The sequence below is a fragment of the Somniosus microcephalus genome, chromosome 6 (assembly GCF_052327205.1).
Source record: "Somniosus microcephalus isolate GS21.2 chromosome 6, FLI_Smic_1.0, whole genome shotgun sequence".
Classification (NCBI taxonomy): Eukaryota; Metazoa; Chordata; class Chondrichthyes; order Squaliformes; family Somniosidae; genus Somniosus; species Somniosus microcephalus.
In genome coordinates, this window is record NC_140992.1 from 254530080 (window position 1) to 254543798 (window position 13719).

General features: G+C 46.8%; 1 protein-coding gene across 1 annotated transcript in view; it reads left to right on the forward strand.

The window, feature by feature from the left end:
- The first annotated feature begins 1291 nt into the window (after window positions 1-1291).
- LOC147116668 (solute carrier family 66 member 2) overlaps window positions 1292-13719 on the forward strand; it is a 125175-nt gene continuing 112747 nt past the window's right edge. The window contains exon 1 of the mRNA XM_085991767.1: window positions 1292-1421. The gene's annotated coding sequence lies outside the window, so the exon portion shown is untranslated. The remainder of the gene's footprint in view (window positions 1422-13719) is intronic.

Consider the following 13719-nt stretch of genomic DNA (forward strand, 5'->3'; position numbering starts at 1 on the left):
AGGAAACGCTTCAAGGACACCCTCAAAGCCTCCTTGAAAAAGTGTAACATCCCCACCGACACCTGGGAATCCCTGGCCCAAGACCGCACAAAGTGGAGGAGAAGCATCCGGGAAGGCGCCGAACACCTCGAGTCTCTTCGCCGGGAGCAAGCGGAAGCCAAGTGCAGGCAGTGCAAGGAGCGCACGTCAACCCAAGCACCCCACCCACCCACCCCTTCAACCACCGTCTGCCCCACCTGTGACAGAGACTGTAGGTCCCGCATTGGACTCATCGGTCACCTGAGAACTCATTTTTAATGTGGAAGCAAGTCATCCTCGGTTCCGAGGGACTGCCTAAGAAGAGAAGATATAAAATGTAAGTCTTTTTTAATCTTCCTACAGTAACAAAGTTAAGGAATCTTCAAATATTATTATTGAAGTGTGATTTAAAATACTGCACAAAAGTGGTTGTTCTAATCTGTGACTCCTGCACTTCACTCCTGAAATTATATGAAGTAGGAACATCAATGATTAATTTTGTACATGGCAGAGGTGCAGAATTCTCTCTAGAATGTGTGACCAGTGGGGTATGTGTTATCACAAATAGTTACAATTCAATGCACAATATCAGTAGTCTTTGAGTCTTGTATTTGTGTAAAATGGTCTGTATTTAGCAAAACTGACCAAAGAGAATAAAGCCAAATGTGCCCTTTGGAGTAGCATTTCACAGTTACTGATCCTAATTGTAAACCTATTTTTGCAACAACAGCTGAACCATTGTCCATCTTTCCGTTCTATGAACGACATCGTCACCGGCTTAAAAGAGCACCAAAACAAAATGGTTTTGTTGGGTATTACAAGAGGCTTAGGGATTATAAATGAATTTCACTGCCACTGTTCCAGGGAAGTTTTTAGTTTAGTCATGTACAACTTCAGCTCTAGCAAGCCTTAAAGAAGAATACATTTGCTTGTGTACCACTCCAATCTAATAATTAGAAAATAGAAAGTGGATTTTTGTTCAAGTTCCACTGAAGTTTACATTGGAAAACCTAGTTTTTTTCTGCTTTTAAATGGGAAAGATTTAGGAAATTAACTTTCCTGCAGTAAATTAATGCAGGGAAATGCATATTGGCTGCAAGGCGCTATTAGAACGTATTCCTTCAATGTTTAGCTATTTCCCGTCATAAGCTCTCAGCGAGTCAGTAAACCATTCAGTTAGCAGAAACAACATTTGCCAGCTGACGCAGGCTTTCCCAGCACCACGTGATAGCCTTAACATATTTTGCACATCATGTGATAAGTGAAGGGCAGGAAACAAAGTCAGTGCTGCTCGCAGTGAGTGTTAATGTAAAGGGTGATGGCGTTAAAGTTTACCGAAACCTACCCAGTGACAAAGAAGAAAAAGGGTTTCATGTCGACCCCACTTTAACGCGGGAATGAATGTACGTGGGTTAATTTAATAACCATATCATAATTTTCACATTGATTCTTTTACAGGACACCCTCCTGCGGGTGCATTTTGATAGTCACTTCACAAAGTTTCTGTCAATGCTGTCGAAAGGTTTTAGCACGAACTGTTAAAGCAGTTATCACGCGCGATTTGCTGTTTTAGGAGAGGGAGAATACGAAAGAGAATCTGTATTACCCAGACTTGAAAAGGGCAAATTACTGAAGCCATTTCTAATCGATTAGAATGTACCAACATTTACAAACCCAGTGTGCAGTTATGAAAGTCTGGTTTTCTGCTATTTTAAGCGCAGCTGTTGGATTTATTTCTTTTTATAATCTGAAGCGTTCTGATTCCACAATCGAAGGTCCTCCTGAACAACTTGCATTGAAACAGTACCTTTAACGTAATAAAACGACCCAAGCCGCATCACAGGAGAAGTTATCAAACACAATTTGACACCAGCCACAAAAGGAGATATTGGGACAGGTGAGGGTCAAAGATGTAGGTTTTAAAGGGTATCTTAAAGGAGGGGAGGTGGAGAGGTTTAGGAAGGGAATGCCAGAGCTTAGGGCCAAGGCAGCTGAAGGCACGGCCACCAATGGTGGAGCCAAGGAAATCTGGGATGCACAAGAGGCCAGAATTGGAGGAACACAGAGATCTCAGAGGGTTGTATGATTGGAGGAGATTACAGAGATGGGAGGGGCGAGGCCATGGATGGATTTGAAAACAAGGACGAGCATTTTTTAATTTTAAAACTGGCTTAGACTGCTATCTTCTGTTAATGTTCATTTTAACCCAAACAATTGTACTTATTTGTTATTTAATATTATGCATGTTTTACAGAAAACTTGGGTTCAAACGTGTAGCTCTATTTAAAAACCCAGCAAATGCTTCAATTACAGAGCAGGGCAGTCAGCAGCCACGAAGAGGGAAGTTGTGCATGGTGTACTGGAAACATGAGTACAGTACAGGAAATGAATATGTACAATTGCAGTGGCTCTTGTAGTTAGCTGTCGATTTACACAACAAACTTACACATTTATAAATAGACTGGCGGAGGAGGGTTTCCTGTAAGTATCATTCTGACTGAGCCTTTGACCACTGTCATTCTATAGGGACACAATACACTCCAATTGTTTTTCTAATGGTGTTCATAAACTAAAACTTTATAGCCATCCAGGAGACCGGAAACAGAACACATTGAAAGGTAACCGGGAGAAGGATCAGGAGATCCTGAAGAGCCGGGGAGTTATCTCCGGTGTCCTGGCCAATATTTAAACCTCAACCAACATCACTACAACAACAACTAAAACAGAGAACTTAAACCAGAAACTTAACTGGACCAGCCACATAAATACTGTGGCAACAAGAGCAGGTCAGAGGCTAGGTATTCTGCGATGAGTGTCTCACCTCATGACTCCACAAAGCCTTTCCACCATCTACAAGGCACAAGTAAGGAGTGTGATGGATTACTCTCCACTTGCCTGGAAGAGTGCAGCTCCAACAACATTCAAGAAGCTTGACACCATCCAGGACATAGCAGCCCGCTTGACTGGCACCCCATCCACCACCTTAAACATACCGTGGCTGCAGTGTGTACCATCTACAAGATGCACTGCAGCAACTTGCCAAGACTTCTTCGGCAGCACCTCCCAAATCCTCGACTTCTTCCACCTAGAAGTTAAAAGGCAGCAGTCACATGGGAACACCACCACCTCCAAGTTCCCCTCCAAGTCACACACCATCCAGACTTAGAAGTATATCGCTGATCCTTCATCGTCGCTGGGTCAAAATCCTGGAACACCCACCCTAACAGCACTGTGGGAGTACCTTCACCACACAGACTGCTGGGGTTCAAGAAGGCGGCTCACCACCACTTTTTCAAGGGCAATTAGGGATGGGCAATAAATGCTGGCCTTGCCAGCAATGCCCACAACACATAAACAAATTTTAAAAAAGTGATGGAAGGTGTCGTCGACAGTTCTATCAAGTGGCACTTACTCACTAATACTAACCTGCTCACTGATGCCCAGTTTGGGTTCCACCAGGACCACTCGGCTCCCGATCTCATTGCAGCCTTGGTCCAAACATGGACAAAGGAGCTGAATTCCAGAGATGAGGTGAGAGTGACTGCCCTTGACATCAAGACAGCATTTGACCGAGTGTGGCATCAAGGAGCCCTAGTAAAACTGAAGTCAATGGGAATCGGGGGGGAAACTTTCCACTGGCTGGAGTCATACCTGGCACAAAGGAAGATAATTGTGGTGGTTGGTGGTCAATCATCACAGTCCCAGGACATCACTGCAGGAGTTCCTCAGGGCAGTGTCCTAGGCCCAACCATCTCCAGCTGCTTCATCAGTGACCTGCCCTCCATCATAAGGTCAAAAATGGGGATGTTCGCTGATGACTGCACAGTGTTCAGTGCCATTTGCCACTCCTCAGATAATGAAGCAATCTATGCACGTTGCAACAAGACTTGGACCACATTCATGCTTGGGCTCATAAGTGGCAGGAAACATTTGCGCAACACAAGTGCCAGGCAATGGCTACCTCCAACAAGCAAGAGTCTAACCACCTCCCCTTGACATTCAACGGCATTACCATCGCCTAGTCACCCACCCTCAACATCCTGAGGTCACCATTAACCAGAATCTTAACTGGACCAGCCACATACTGTGGCAACTAAAGCAGGTCAGACGCTAGGTATTCTGCGACGAATGTCTCACCTCCTGACTCCCCAAAGCCTTTCCACCATCTACAAGGCACAAGTAAGGAGTGTGATGGAATACTCTCCACTTGCCTGGATGAGTGCAGCTTAAACAACACTCAAGAAGCTCAACACCATCCAGGACAAAGCAGCCTACTTGATTGGCACCCCATCCACCACCTTAAACATTCACTCCCTCCACCACCGGCATACCGTGTCTGCAGTGTGTACTATCTATAAGATGAACTGCAGCAACTCGCCAAGGCTCCTTTGGCAGCACCTCCCAAGACCCGACCTCTACCACCTGGAAGGACAAGGACAGCAGGTGCATGTGAACACCACCACCTCCAAGTTCCCCTCCAAGTCACACACCATCCTGACTTGGAAGTATATCGCCGATCCTTCATTGTCGCTGGGTCAAAATCCTGGAACTCCCTCCCTAACAGCACTGTGGGAGTACCTTGTTGGATTGCAAAAATAGGCCTGTGAATCAAAGCCTGAATCCTCTAGTCTTTAAATATATTAATCAAAGCTGCAGGGAGGGCTGTAGTACTAGAAACCATATTCAAAGGATGTTTAGCTTCACGTATTAGGAAATATATATAAACTGAACATGTAGCATTTAGGTAGCTGCGAAGCATGATGGGATGCTTGACCATCATATTAACCCTCTTAACCAAGTACTGTAGAAATCACATATTTACTAGACTCTTAGGCCCCGATTTTCGGGCAGCTGTCGGGCGGCTTTTCATGCTGCCATGGTCCGAAAATCGTGGAAAAAGCGGGTCGGTACCCCCCCCCCGCCTGATTCCCCGCCCCGTCTGACTTTCGGACTGCCGTTTTCACGCGCCCCGCTTCAGTCCTGCCCGCCGCTGGCGGGACTGGTCGTCGGAGCACTAACAAGCAATTATCTGCTTGTTGAAGTGGATTTTCCCGTGCCGTTGCAACTTTGGGGCTTTCCCCACCTGAAACCCGCCTGCGGGGAACCCCGCCGATGAGAGCTGGCATGAAAACAGCTGGCTTGCTTGCTTGCAGCAGCAGGTCGCTGAGGGCTGAAGAGATTTAAAGAGGCAGCATTTGCAGGCCGCAGGACCTTGTTGATCAAGGCTTGGGGGAACTATTTGAAGCCTTAGGAGCAGCTGCAGAAAGTTGGAGCCTCACACACTTCTTCAGTGTGAGCTCCTGGGAAGCCCCTCTCACCACCCTAACTCAGGACCTCCTCAACCGAGGCATCTGCTAGAAGCATGGGAGGCCTTTTGTACCTTCCCTTCCTGGCATTAGAGGATCTCCAACAGCAGAGGTGGCAGCAGCAGAACCAGGAACAGCAGGATGATTACCAGGAGCACCAGGCTGCTGCTCACTCACCTGAAGCTGCACAAGCCAGAAGGGGCCAGCACTTGGAAGTGGCTTGAGAGCACCTTGCTGCATTTTCGGGGGCCAGTGGGACCCGTTTCTGCACTGGCAGTCCTACTCAGAAGGACTTCCATGAAGATCTGGTTTCTCTGTTCAACAGATGGCCAACGCTCCTCAAGAGATGTCATTCTCTTATGAGCACTCACCATTGTGGTGTATGTAACCTGTTCCACCTTAAGAGAACTACCTTAAGAGATGTACTACTTTCTCTTGGCTGCTGTATACTGTAATACCGGTGGTGACCACACCGGTATATAAGTGTTGTGTAGGGATTTGCTGGGCAGTTCAGCCCTGACCTCTGAATAGTAAAGACCTGTTAAAAGTTATTCTTGTGGTCTGTGTCCAGTGATTTATAATAACCATAACTGGGACACACAGACTTAACAGTGGCGACGAGTCCGATCTTACCCTGCGGCAGTTTTACATCCAAGGCAGCTTCGTCCTCAGAACGGGCGTCGAGAAGAGGCATCCGCCCTCATCATCCTGCTGAGCACCATCACACGGGAGGCATCGAGAACCCAGGTTAAAAAGAAAAAATTCTGACCACGAAGCCCTCCATCAGCGACAGGCAGTGATCATCCCTTCTACCATGGTGGTGGGTAAGCCGATCAGCGACACGAGCAGAAAGTCGGCCGCGTTGACTGTGGAGTGGGGGAGGGAAAACGGAGGAAAAAGGGCGGAGAACTCGACCACGGCCGGTGAAAAGGGCCGGGCTGCAATCGAGGCCGAGAGGCGCAGCAACTGGGGCAGCTTAAGGCACGAGAGCCGCAGAGAACTCAAACGCAGCCGGTGTAAAGGACCGGCCTGCATGCGGGGCAACCGCGGGGGTGTAAAAGCAGCGTCGGGGAATTGAGAACCGCTGGGGAGGCGAGAACGGCAGCAGCACGGCAATCGCCATTGCAGCCAGCGGGGGAAGAAGGCAAACGTGGGAATCCACCATTGTAGTCGGCGGGGGAAGAAGACAAGCGCGGGAAGCCGCCATTTTGAGAAAAAGAAAAATTTAAAAACTTGCAAGGATGCCTAAACATGGGAACATTAATACCTTTGATAGCACTATCGAAGATTGGACCACGTATGTAGAACGCATGGAGGTTTATTGTAAAGCAAATAAGGTACCAGATGATGAGAAAGCACTAACCTTATTAAGCTCAATGGGTGCGAAGACATACGGGCTATTGAAGCACCTTCTATCACCAGATAAACCGGCGGATCAGACTTTCGCGAATATTGTTACTGTCCTGAAAAATCATTTAAACCCCACGCCGCTGATGATAGCGGAACGATTTAAATTTTACAGAAGAACACAGCTGAAAGACGAAAGCAACGCTGAATTTTTAATTGAACTGCGTAAGCTATCAAAGTACTGTCAGTTTGGAACAGGACTAGCAGATGCGCTGAGAGAGAAATTTGTGTGTGGATTGTTAAAAGAAGGAACACAAAAGCGACTGCTTGAGGAGAATGATCTTACGCTTGATAAAACTGTCACTATTGCAGCATCGCAGGAAGCCGCAGCAAGAGGCACTGCGGAAATGCAGCTACGGTCACCGGAACTCAGCACCAATCAAATGGTCTTGGGTACAGTAAAATGTTATCGTTGTGGAAAGACAACGCACGATCAGAACCAGTGCTGGTTCAAAAATCAGGAATGCAGAAAATGTGGCAGGCTTGGTCACATAGCTAAAGTATGCCGGTCAGGAAAGAAGACCAGCAACAAAAAGTCACCGCAGGAAAAGTACAGAAAGGTACACAAGGTGACAGAGAACAGTTCGAACGAACAGAAGTCAAATTCAGACTCCAGCAGTAATGAACTGGGTAGTCTAAGAGTACACAATGTTGGTAATGAAGCAGACCTCCAAACAATCTGGGTCACACTTCAGATAGCAGGAGTCCAAGTGAAGATGGAACTGGACACTGGATCGGCATTGATGGTCATGAATAAGCAAGATTACAAAAGGTTATTCCCACATATTCCCCTACGGGATACGGAGATTGTATTGAAAACATACACGGGGCAAAGAGTATACCCCATCGGGAAGATAGAGGTAAAGGTGGTCCACAAGGGCAAAGAAAGCCGAGGAATGGACTTATATGTGCTACCTGAGGGAGGTCCACCACTACTGGGACGGGAGTGGATTAGGAAAATAAATATGGACTGGCATTCCTTAAAAGCACTAACGGTAGATTCCGGTGAAAAAGATGTCAAACCTAAACGATTGTCCAGAATATTGTACGATGCTAAAGAGGTGTTCCAACAAGGACTGGGAACACTGAGAGGAATTACGGCAAACATCAAGGTTGAAGAACATGCAAACCCGAAATTTTTCAAAGCCAGACCGGTACCTTATGCGATACGACCTGCTGTGGAAGCTGAGCTGGAAGGGCTAGAACATTCAGGAGTACTGTCTAAGGTAGACTGGAGTGAGTGGGCCACGCCCATTGTTCCTGTCATGAAGCGTTCATCGAGCAACAAGCCGGGGGAACCGGGGAAGGTTCGCATCTGTGGAGATTTCAAGATCACTGTTAATCCGGTGCTTCACACGGTGCAGTATCCACTTCCGCGGATTGAGGATATCTTCGCTTCATTGTCTGGCGGGTAACACTTCACCAAGATAGACCTGGCGCAGGCGTACTTACAGATGGAAGTTGAGGAAGAGTCACGCCAGTATCTCACGATCAACACGCATAGAGGCTTGTACTGGTATAATAGATTGGTTTTTGGAGTGGCATCGGCTCCAGCAATTTGGCAGAGGGCCATGGAGCAGGTATTACAGGGAATTCCAGGCACACAATGTTACCTGGACGATATTCTGATTACAGGAGATGATGACGAGGAACACCTTGCAAATTTGGAACTGGTGCTCACCAGATTGAAAGAATATGGACTTCGAGTTAATCGCCAGAAATGTGAGTTCTTTCAGAAGCGGATCTCATACTGTGGTCATGTCATTGACCAGGAGGGGCTTCATAAGTCTCCTGACAAGATCGAAGCTGTTGTGAAGGCTCCCGCTCCGGATAATGTATCCCAGTTGAGGTCATTCCTAGGGTTGATTAACTATTACCATAAGTTTCTGCCAAATTTATCCACGGTGCTGCACCCGCTGAACGCTCTTTTGCAGAAGTGAGTACCATGGAAGTGGAGCGAGGACTGTAAGAGGGCCTTTCGCAAAAGCAAGGCATTGATCACCTCAGAGGAAGTGTTGGCTCACTTCAACCCAACACTGCCTATTCGTTTGGCTTGTGATGCTTCTCCATATGGTATTGGGGCAGTACTCTCACACAAGTTGCCAAATGGCCTGGAGAGGCCAGTTGCGTTCGCATCCAGATCATTGACCTCCGCTGAGCGCAACTATGCTCAGATAGATAGGGAGGCTCTCAGCCTTGTGTGGGGAGTAAAGAAGTTTAATCATTACCTGCAGGGCCAAAAGTTTACGCTTCTGACAGACCACCAGCTGTTGGTATCCATTTTTAACCCTAAGAAGGGTGTTTCGGTGATGACAGCACAGAGACTCCAGAGATGGTCCCTTTTCCTAGGGGCACATCAATCTCAGATCAAATTCAAAGGTACAAAGCAGCATGGTAATGCTGATGGGCTGTCGCGCCTGCCACTACCTACAGAGGAGGAGGCGCCGACGGTTGACCCTGTTGAGTTATTTCACTCGACCATCATCGAATGTTTACCAGTCACCAATGCAAGTATTGAAAGAGAAACCAGGAACGACCCGACACTGTCCAGGGTCTACGAAGTGACAGTGAAGGGATGGCCAGCGCATGGTGATCCACTGTTACCGGCATTCTCAGCAAGACGAGACCAGCTGTCCGTCTGTCAAGGAACATTGATGTATGGAACAAGGGTGATTATTCCTCCTAAGTTAAGAGAGAGAGTTCTAAAGGAACTGCATGAAGGTCATCTGGGGGGAGTCAAGATGAAAAACCTTGCTAGGGCTTATGTGTGGTGGCCGGGTATCGACCAACAGATAGAGGATCTGATGAAAAGCTGCTCAGGGTGCCAAAAAGTGCAAAATGCACCTCCGATTGCACCGCTGCATCCATGGGAATGGCCTTCAACCCCATGGCAACGTGTACATATTGATTTTGCTGGTCCATTCATGGACTCCATGTTTTTAATTGCGGTGGACGCACATTCTAAATGGCCAGAAGTGATTAAGATGATTACCACTACCTCGGAAAAGATGACCGCGGTGCTAAGAACGATATTTGCGAGAAATGGATTGCCAGAACAAATATGTTCAGACAATGGACCGCAGTTCATGTCAGAAGAATTCCAGAAATTCATGAAGAAGAATGGGGTGAAACATTATACCTCTGCCCCATATCATTCGGCTACAAACGGGTTGGCCGAGAGATTTGTACAAACGTTCAAAAAAGCAATAAAGGCCATGAGCGAAGATCAGATTCCACTACAACACAAGGTGGACAAATTCCTACTGGCATATCGAAACGCCACTCATGCAGTGACAAACCAAAGTCCTGCCATGATGTTCTATAACAGGAGGTTGCGGTCCAGGTTGGACTTGTTAAAACCAAATGTGTGGAGGGAAGTTGAAAACAAACAGTTCCAGCATATAAATAACAAGACCACTCGGAGTTTCGAAATAGGACAACCAGTGTTAGCCCCGGACCATAAAAACGAGAAATGGCAATCTGGAACAATTTGGGCCAGACAAGGACCCCTGATGTACACGGTAGATATTGGTGAAAATGTAATACGGCGTCATGCTGACCAACTGGTAGAATCGAGAACAAGGGTCGAACCCATGGTTACGGCAGAGACAACCGTGGAAGAAGTTAGTGAACCTGAAGCATCTACCTCAGAAGTGAATGTACCTGATGATGATGTCCAATCCATAAGAGACCAACTAGATGAATCACCCCAGCAACGAGAATCAGAGACCCCTGAAAGGCGTTATCCAACTCGAATCAGGAGGCCTCCTCAGAGACTGAATCTTTGAACTGTTTTGCATGAAGTTGTATATATATATGTTATTATGTTATGTTAAATGGGGATATAACTGTTAAGCTAAAAAGGGAGGATTGTGGTGTATGTAACCTGTTCCACCTTAAGAGAACTACCTTAAGAGATGTACTACTTTCTCTTGGCTGCTGTATACTGTAATACCGGTGGTGACCACACCGGTATATAAGTGTTGTGTAGGGATTTGCTGGGCAGTTCAGCCCTGACCTCCGAATAGTAAAGACCTGTTAAAAGTTATTCTTGTGGTCTGTGTCCAGTGATTTATAATAACCATAACTGGGACACACAGACTTAACAACCATGTTTTCCGTATGCTGGCGAGTTATCTCCTCCATGGAGGTTGCCAACCTTTCCATGATGCTGTGTTCATGCACCAATGACTCCACAAAGGCTCTGCTCATGGTCGCTATGGACTCCTCCATTCACTCCACACTCGCAGCGACCCTGGAGACAAAACCTGCCAGAGACTCCTGCATCTGTGCATGGAGATCCATCACCTCTTCTCTTGCAGATGGACCCAGAGGCAGAGGGTCGAGATGCAGCGCAGCTGAGCTGAGCTGGCAGAGCCCTGCGCCCTCCGACGAGGACTCTCCACTGCTGTCCCAGTCTCCAGAATCTGCTGAGGCTCACTTGTCAGCTGTGAAACACCAGGTGACAACACTACTCTATGTCCCAAAGGTCCCCCCCGAGGTGTGAGTGTCTGCGCTGGTGCTGGGTGCGCTTACTTCTGCTGACGCTGCACCCTCAGAGGTTGGAGCTTCCTCTGAGGAGTCTGGCTGCACAGCCTCTTCCTCCTCCACAGTGAGGACGGGGGCTCTGGATGGTACTGTGGGGGAGTAAAGGAAGGAGTTAGAGATATAATGCCAAGGTTCCTCTGGTGACTCCCAGCAAGTTGGCATCTGCTGGCACCTGCATCCATGCAGCATTGGTCTCAGTGGGAGGCCTCTTCCTCCCTGACCTAGGGAAGAGGACCTCCCTGTGGGCCCTAACCCCATCCAATAATGCCTGCAGTGAAGCCTCGTCAAAATTGAAGGCAGCTCGGGGTCTGGCACTGGCCACAGCTGCAGCAGGCTCCTTATGCCATCCTGTATGGTTTATTTGGAAGCCTTCAGAGGATGCAGTGCTTGCCATGGACCTTGAAAGCACCACGAATGATGACATCACACTGTGGGGATTTCTGACTCGATTTAGACAATTAGCAAGGCTTCCCACATGCTGGGAATTAATTGGCCAATTGAGGGAAAATTGCATGGGGCTGGCTGACACTTTTTTATGTGTGTCAGAAACCCCACATTCGGGGAAATCCGACCATTTCCCACACAAGCCGAAAATCGGGGCCTTAGTCTCTGTCTTTGTTGTTATCAGTGTTACAGAAGCAGTGTTTAATGCAGCTGGCCTTCTGAGAGACAAGGGGAACTGAACTTCATAGGGAGTCGGCCATTTCTATCTCTGCCTCAAACACCTTATCTTCCTTTGTAATGTCTGCTCGCAACCAAAAGCGGGCATTGTTTATCATCTCAAGAATTAAGCGACCTTGCTCACAGAAGCTAGAAACTAGATGTTATGCTGTATGTCAGAACACTTCAGGGCGGCTCCCGACATTGAGTGACTAATCACACCAACCAATAAGGGAGTGATGGTGGTGACGCTGTTTGTATGTGTACGCCTACTTTTGCAACTTAATGGGCGTTACCTATCGAAAGGTATATCAAGGCTTGTATATTGTATTTCGTTGAGAGGAAAGGTTCGATTCTGGGGAAATCAGCCTCTCTCTCTTGTGCACAAGCTTTTTAGCTATTTACTAATAAAACCTTTACTTTGTCAGCAGTTCCGTCTCCGTGTGATTTTGCTCCAAAAATTCGAATCTAACAACCTTCACCACACGAACTGCAGCGGTTCAAGAAGGCCGCTCACCACCACCTTCTCAAGGGCAATTAGGGATGGGCAATAAATGCTGGCCTTGCCAGCGACACCCAAATCCCATGAACGAATAAAAAAAGATGATCTAGTCATTATCACATTGCTGTTTGTGGGAGCTTGCTGTATGCCATTTGACATTGCGTTTCCTACATTACAACAGTGACTACACTCCAAAAAGTACTTTAGCAAAATACTGCAGATGCTGGAAATCCGAAATAACAACAGAAAATGCTGGAAAAACTCAGCAGGCCAGGGCAACATCTGTGGAGAGAAATTAGAGTCGACGTTTCGGGTCTAACCCTTTTTCAAAACTGGAAAGGAAATGAAATAGATCGAAAGGCAGGGCTGGGATTAGGTGTGAAATGTACTGGCAGAATGAGGGACATCTTCCGATTAGGCACTTTGCAGCCTTCCGGACTCACTATCGAGTTCAACAATTTCAGATCATAACCTCGGCCCCTATCACATTTTTACTTAAAAATTTTTTCCCACCCCTTTGTTTTGGGTTTTCCCTCCCCCCCCTTCCTCTTTTTTTTACATGGCAGCTGTCTCTCATTCTGCCAGAACATTTCACACCTAATCTGAGCTGTCTTTTGTCTCCACTAGTCCTATCACCATCTCGTCTCGTTTTGAATACCTCTTAATGTCTCTTCACTTCTTTTGTTCCCTCCCCAGCCCTGCCTTTCGATCTATTTAATTTCCTTTCCAGTTTTGAAAAAGGGGTTTTGACCCGAAACGTCGACTCTAATTTCTCTCCACGGATGTTGCCTGGCCTGCTGAGTTTTTCCAGCATTTTCTGTTGTTATTCCAAAAAGTACCTCATTGGCTGTAAAGCCCTTGGTGATGCCCTGAGGTCGTGAAAGGTGCTATATAAATCCAAGTCTCCTTTTATCCTGTGCACGCATCTTTGGTTTAAATGGCCAACATTTGATCGTTACTTTACACTTTTTAGTCTATAGGTCTATATATGGTGATCTATCTATACTATATCCACATCTCACTCTGTACACACACAAGGGCCTGTTAACTGTAACAATCTAACTGGCGCCCTCTCCATCGCACCAACTAAGTAAGCTTTGACTTGTTATTAACTGCAGATGAAATGTCACAACAACTTGTAGTTATAGAGCGCCTTTAACGTAGTAAAATGTCCCAAGACGCTTCACAGGAGTGTTATAGGACAAAAAACAGATACTTTATAGCTGCTTCAGAAAACTCCTCAGAATATGCCATATCTTCTGGGACTTGTACCGTTAC